At 29.7% G+C, this 8,155-nt stretch overlaps 1 pseudogene; it reads right to left on the bottom strand.

The window, feature by feature from the left end:
- Window positions 1-7,179: 7,179 nt before the first annotated feature.
- On the bottom strand, window positions 7,180-7,830 carry LOC145095006 (secreted RxLR effector protein 161 pseudogene; annotated as a pseudogene).
- Window positions 7,831-8,155: the final 325 nt, after the last annotated feature.

The raw sequence follows: 8,155 nt of genomic DNA, 5'->3' as shown, positions 1-8,155 counted from the left end.
CAAAGTTGTCACATTACCCATTATTGCTATTAGTTTATCAATTGTTTTCTTGTAATGAGGCGTGCCTTTTCTTTTTCAGAAGGTATATTAGTATTCATATCTACTTAAACGTAATGCAATTAGGTATGTCTGTCTTTTTGAGATAATATAATGAGTTTAAGTTAATAACTCAATATGTTTTTATTTAGAGACGGATATTTGGTGTACTTATGTCATTGCTCAATGTTGGTGTTATCATGGAGGTTATGAGTTCAAATCGCCCTCCCACTAACTACCATTAAACAAAGTTTGGTATAATTACTTGTAGGTGAAGTCGCTAGGGCATGTGCTTTTGCCAAAATACTTATTTGATGCACCTTTGGCAAATGTTAACTATAGGCGGCATGGACACAATGCAGCCGAGGTACCTTTCTTCTCTGTTCCTTTATGGCATCGTAAGTTGCAGAGTATCGTTGTTATTGTCATCCATTGTAAACAGGCCATCTGCTACTCATTTTAATTTATAAAAAATATGTAACATCTCCACAAGCTTATTTGATCTGTTTATTTATATAGACCATGGATTTAATTGATGATATGAAAGGAATAGTTGTGGGATGTTGGATGACATTGTAGACACTATTGATGACTCATTCAAGATGTGAACCATTTATACCATAACAATATTAATTTTTTTCATTGTGTTACTTTCACGAACTATTTCTAAAGGTGCATCTCTATTACATATAGATGGAGTAAGGGGAAAGCATACATGTTGCGCTCATGCTAGTTGGCTCCACTATTACCTGTGTTATGGAAGTTGATCAAATATTCAAGATTATGTACTTCACATCTCTCGTGTCAGACGCAAAGCGCCGAATTCTGTCTACTTTTTAGTATTTTTATATATAAATAAAGATACGGCATAGTCGTATTTATATTTGATATTAAAATGTAACTTGTATATTATTCGATATTTTATTTAATTAGAAGTAAGGTTCTAAAAAGCATCATGATACGTCATGACTCCAGGATTTGGACTTGACATTAAGGTTTCAAAAAATGACGTTTAAAGTCATTTATGTATATAAAAATAAATAATATTAAAAAATACATATAAAATCAGTAATTATATATGAAATTACCGCCTTAAGTCACACCTTTTAAATGAGATAGCTCGTCACGTAAAAACTTGGTCCTTAATATTGTCTTCAAGTCATGCCTAACGTTATTTAGAATGTTGATTAGAAGTTAAAATTAACAAAATGATAAAATAAAAGATAATTTTAAAAAATAAGTTAATTGAAAATTAGAGATGCTATAAGAATACGGCAAACTCATATGTTATCTTTAAAAAGTTTGTGTAATAATTTTACATGGAAAATCATTACAAAAAGATAACTCCCAATCAAATATGTAAATTATTTTATGTCGCCAAATCCAAGGTTCTTTTTTATATTTTGCTTTTCCATAAAGGGTCGATAACTAGTACTATATCATTTAAAAATCAGTTAAAATATGGTTATTGTAAAAAGACTATTCCATTTTGGGCAGTACAAACTGTGGTCACCATATTATAATTAATTAGTTTATTATATTTATTAAAAAATTATTTAAGGGTACAACAATTGCATGATTATATACCCACATTTTTGTCCATGTATGAATTTTTTAGTCCTTCTTTATCCTTTTCTTTATCGTTAAGAATTATTTGTGTTAGAGAAAACTCCAACATTAATTATCTCGTGTACCAAAAACCATGTGAATCATATTCATATTTCTTTTGTTGCTTGAAGATCCTTTACTCCGGTTCCTTCGAGGCGACGGCGACAGGATCTGAAAAATGTTCATCTCTATTTTGTTGAGTATATTTGATAAGAAGGAGCTCGGAGGAGAGAGATAACGTAATAAGGAGCTCTAATTCTCATCTTGTTGATTTTGATTTTGAATTTGTTGATTGTAGTTCGGGTAAGGATCCAATGAAACGACTGTCTGATCTTGGTAAACTTATCGTCGGCTCGGAAGTATAATGTTGTGAGTTCTTAAATATGATCAATTAGGGTATTAGAAGTGTGGAATCGCCCGGATATATAATGTTGTGAGTTCTTAAATATGATCAATTAGGTTATTAGAAGTGTGGAAACGTCATATTTCATATATACAGTAAAGATCGATTCATGACATAGAAGGGAATAAGGGGGGAATTCAACTTTATTTCATATATACAATAAAGATAGATTCATGTCGTAGAAGGGAAAAGGGGGAATTCAACTTTTTTAGTGGTACAAAAACAAATTGGTAAAACACATAATAAAATTTTAGTGGCATATAACAGAATTTATGTCATAAAATATAGAGTTTTAGAGGCATTTTAAAATATTTATGCAACTAATGAATACTAATAGAGAAAATAACATAAAAGTCCTCAAATTTTCATGAAATGTTTGGTAATATCCTTTGGAGAGCTTTAGGTTCAATAATGCTTCAAACTTTGGTTTTTTGTCATTTTCACCCTTCTATCCGGTTTAGCCTTTCTCAGTAGGTCACCAAGTCAATTGGGATTGTTTACCAAGCTGAAACTCCTGACATGGCGCTGACGGGGCAAGCCACATCAGCACTGTACACATATAAAAATATATTTCATACATATTTAAATATATTGAAAAAACTTTATTATATCGTTATATTTACAATACATATTGAATGTACAAAATAATTATAAATAAATTTAAATACGTATAAACAACATTTTTATCTAAATGAAACATGTTAAACACATTTATTTATACATGTTAGTACAAAAATGTTTTTAGGAAAACTACAATAAAGTCTCTACATATTGGTCTGATAATCGATTTAGTCCCTATATATTTTTTTTATTTAATTAAGTCCCAAATACCGGTAATCGTATTCAATTTAACCCTTTGACCCGGTTAACAGGTCATCCAACTTTCAAAAATTATATTTTTGGCCCAGATTTCAAAATTTATTAAAAATTTGGTTCAACATTTAAACTTTTGGCCCGAATTTTATTTTTTTTTTACAAATTTGGTCCAAAGTTTACCTTTTTTGCCCAAATTTTAGAATTTTATTATGAATTCATCCTAATTTTAGTTTTTTTACAACTTTTTTTTTCAAAAAATTATTTCTAATATGTTTTTTCTTTATAAAATCGTATTTATACAAAAAAAAATGTATTTTCACATAAAAATCTTATATATTCTATATAAAAACTTTTTTTAAAAATTTTTTTGTATATGAAATATCTAGTTATAAAAATATGTATTTATTTAGTATATAAATATGTATAAATTCGTTTTTATAAAAAAAATGTATACAAACACCTATCACCTTTATATATATATATATATATATATATATATATATATATATATATATATATATATATATATATATATATATATATATATATATATATATGCACACAAATAGGTGTGTATCTATATTTTTTTATAAAATCGTGTTTGTTTATATTTTTTTATAAAAATGTGTTTGAATAATTTTTTATATAATACGTGTTCGTATACATTTTATAAAAACGTGTTTGAATAAGTTTTTATATAATACGTGTTTGTATATATTCTATAAAATCGTGTTTGTATACATTTTATAAAATGTATACAAACACGTATTATATAAAAAAATATTCAAACACGTTTTTATAAAAAAATATAAACAAACACGATTTTATAAAAAAAAAATATTGATAAAATAGGTGTTTGTATACATTTTTTTTTGTAAAATACGTTTTTGTATTCATTTTTTTTTATAAAAACGGATTTCTATATATTTATATACTTAATAAATACTTATTTTTATAACTAAATATTTCAGATACAAAAAACTTTTTGAAGAAAGTTTTTATATATAAAATATAAGATTTTTATGTAAAAATACGTTTTTTTTTGTATAAATATGATGTTATAAAGAAAAAACAAACAATTCTTTAAGAAAAAAAAATTGTAAAAAAACTAAAGTTAGGATGAATTCATAATAAAATTCTAAAATTTGGGCAAAAAGGGTAAAGTGTGGACCAAATTTGTAACAAAATTTAAAATTTGGGCCAAAAGTGTAAATTTTGGATCAAATTTGTAATAAATTTTGAAATCTGGGCCAAAAATGTAATTTTGAAAGTTAGATGACCTGTTGACCGGGTGAAAGGGTTAAATGGAATACGATTACCGGTATTTGGGACTTGATTGAATAAAAAATATATATAAGGACTAAATCGATTAGAAGGCCAATATGTAGGAACTTTATTGCAGTTTTCCCAATGTTTTTATATGTATTTATACGTAAAAAAAAACATATTTAAATATGTAAAATACACATATAAAATCGTGTATACACATCTAAAATCATATACACACACACACACACACATATATATATATATATATATATATATATATATATATATATATATATATATATATATATATATATATATATATATTTCTAAAGTCGTATATACACAATTAAAAACATATTTAAGAGTATGTATAAAAACAAGTGGAGATGTACATTTAATATGTATTGTATACGTAACGATGCGATAAGTTTTTTTTTAAATTATGTTTAAGTATAATAATAATAATAATAATAATAATAATAATAATATTAATATTAATATTAATATTAATATTAATATTAATAATAATAAGAATAATAATAATATTAATATTAATATTAATATTAATATTAGTATTAGTATTAGTATTAGTATTAATATTAATATTAATATTAATATTAATAATAATAATAATAATAAATTACTTATGATATACCATATATAGAGGAAATCGGAAAATGTATACATGTATTGAAGACCAGTTTGGTGGAAAAGTCGTTTGACATACCTGCAGAACGTTCGAGTTCGACTCCTAGTAGCTCCAAGTTTTCTGCCTCTTTGTAGGTTTTTTAATTAAAGAATGGGCACTGATGTGGCAACCCTGTCAGCGCGCCATGTCAACAGTTATAGCCTACTAAGCAATTGTAGTGGTTTGGTGACCGGTTGAGATGTGCTACACCGGATAAAAGGGTGAAAATGGCAAAATCAACCAAAATATAAGTTATTATTGAACCTAAAACTCTTCAAAGGATAAAACCAAACATTTCATGAAAAGGGTGAAAATGGCAAAATCAACCAAAATATAAGTTATTATTGAACCTAAAACTCTTCAAAGGATAAAACCAAACATTTCATGAAAATTTAAGGATTTTTATGTCATTTTCCCATACTAATATTAGCAACATAAACTATTAAGTGTCATTATATCTATTAAGTTTATAGTGACATAAAACATGCTATAATGGCATAAAAAAGATATTTCATTAAAAACTTATGTTAGTAAATGTCAGTTTATTTGTAGTGGGTACCCTCTAAAAAACAAACTTAAAGGAATTATTGTTGATAACTTGATATCTTTGTATTACTTTTGTATTTTGTTTATTCATAATAGAGTGTTATTATTTACCTTCCACTAACCTTATTCACTTCTAGAGAGAGGGAGACCATTTCTAGCAAGAGAAAAAATTGTTCAAAAAGCCTAATCTTTGTGAAAGAAACAAAGTTGCTTGGATCTTCAACCTTCCTAAAGAGAGATGGCATCTTGTCGTTGAAATTTTCGGATGTTAATACATAAATCTATGCATTTGTGTAAATAAATATTATGAGGAATGCACTAAATGAATAAGGTTATGATATGAGTCCCAAGTCATCTATAAGGCCTCCTACATGGCCGGATCCATCAATTCCAAGGTCGGATCCACCTAATATATTATGTGCTAAATGGACAAGCCTTTGCAACACTAATTACTATCCATTTTCTAATCGTCATATTTGCATGGGAATTCCCCACTATGTGAAGCGCCGAATTTCCCCACTTTTAGTGCATGCGTATTTTCTTATAATTTGACTTAGTATTTCCATGTTGGTTACCCACGTATTCATTTACCATGTTTTGCATTATTCATAAATTCTAGTAGTAGTGGTGTTGTCGATTTACTATTTAAGAAGCCATGTATTTTCATTTTAGAAAACAAAGAAGAATTTAGTAAAAAGTTATCTATCTTATCTCTTTATTTTTTTGGGAGGTTGACCTCCTCGAGTCGGTCTCTATCATTGTTGCTTTCATTCCCGACCTCATAATGCCTCCCCATCATCGTTATCCACCTCGCCTCGAAGAGTCTTTTGCCAACATTGCCGACCAATGGGCTCAACTTGTTGCTATAAATATCGCCAACAACAACCGCCTCGATGCCATAATTGCCAAGCTATTTGAGACCACTACATCCTCGCTACCACATTGATTACAATCACAAATATGGGGGCTATCTTCCCACCTCTAACTACGTCATAACCGATACTGGCATCGTCTCGAACACCACCACCACCAGCATCCTCAATACAACCGTTGTTGCTAACAACACGATGTCTCCACTGTTAACAACGCTAGCACCCCAATCGCCACCGCCACCACAAAAATCGTAGCCATCAACCATGTCCGCCATCGAAATTAACATTCGGGCAAGTCCGACCTCTCATATTCCATTTTCAATTCTTCGCCCAACACTTTTCCGTTTTTGTTGCTTGTCATACTAGCTTATGTGACCTTGAGTAAGAGGTCAATTTTAAGGGTAGAGGTGTTGATACAAGTCCCAAGTCATCCATAAGGCGTCTTCCATGGCCCGATCTACCAAATATATTATGCGTTAAATGGGCAAGCCTTTGCAACACTAATTACGATCCATCTTCTAATTGTCAGTATTTGAATGGAAATTCCCCACAATGTGAACCGCTGCATTTCCCCACTTTTAATGCATTCATATTTTCTTATAATTTGACATAGTATTTCCATGTTGGTTACCCACGTATTCATTTACCATGTTTTGCATTATTCATAAATTCTAGTAGTAGTGGTGTTTGTTGAGTAAATGAAGAACACATAAATTCACACTAATATGTATTTATTATATTTGTAAGCATCAAATCATACATAGATGTCATTACATACGTATTTATACTATCCTTCATAACTATCAATAACTACTAATGTAACTGTCATTTGACAGTTACCAAATAAAGTACCGTTTGGAGACACCCCTTAAATAAAGGCACCACTTTGTACATAAAAAAACAACGAGTTTACTTATATGTCTTTAACATTCCCTCCTAAGCTAAACTTGTTCCATCCCAAGATGCTTCTTTAAATGATTAAAGGCTCCTGCTTGTAAGGCCTTAGTGAAAATGTCTGCAACTTGGTCCTTTGTAGAGCAAAAAGTTACATCGATCTCTCCTCTTTCAACTTTATCACAAATGAAGTGATACTTTATTCTGATATGTTTGCTTTTACCATGGAACACTGGATTCTTGGTGAGAGCAATAGCTGATTTGTTGTCACAATGAATCAAGGTTGGTGATTCTTGAGGATTGTCTAGTTTCTCGAGAATTCCTCTTAGCCAAATTGCTTGACACCCTGCAAGGGAGAGAGCCATATACTCGGCTTCTGCTGATGAGAGTGCAACTGTGCTTTGCTTCTTTGACTGCCAACATATGGCTCCAGATCCCAAGTTAAATAAGTAACCTGATGTGCTTTTACTATCATCTTTATTCCCTCCAAAGTCGCTATGATTGAAGCCTCTTAAAGATGGATCTTTGGTTCTCCTATAAACAATTCCATGATCTATTGAACCCTTTATGTACTGTAAAATCCTTTTACCAGCCTCCCATTGGCTCTTCTTGGGTTTCTCCATAAAACGACTGATCTTACTAACTACAAACATAATATCTGGCCTTGTTGCTGTGAGGTACATCAAACTTCCTACCATGCTTCTATATAAGCTTGGGTTAACACATTCTTCTAATGAATCTTTAGATAGTTGTAGTCCAAATTACATTGGTGTTGCTATGGGAATTGCCTCTTCCATATTGAATCTGTCCAATATTTCTCTTGCATAGTGTTGTTGAGTAATTGAGATTGAGTATGTTGTTTTCCTTACCTCTATTCCGAGAAAGTAATGTAGCATTCCCATATCAGTCATATCAAACTCGTTTTTCATGGACACTTTAAAAGCTTCAATAATTTTCAGGGAATTCCCAGTAAATATTAAGTCATCCACGTAGATACAAACCATGAGCAAGTTACCTTCTTGT

Source organism: Lactuca serriola, chromosome 3 (assembly GCF_051521515.1).
Source record: "Lactuca serriola cultivar US96UC23 chromosome 3, Lser_US96UC23_V15, whole genome shotgun sequence".
Taxonomy (NCBI): domain Eukaryota; kingdom Viridiplantae; phylum Streptophyta; class Magnoliopsida; order Asterales; family Asteraceae; genus Lactuca; species Lactuca serriola.
Note: the sequence above shows the minus strand (reverse complement) of the source record. Positions and strands in the feature narration are given on the sequence as shown.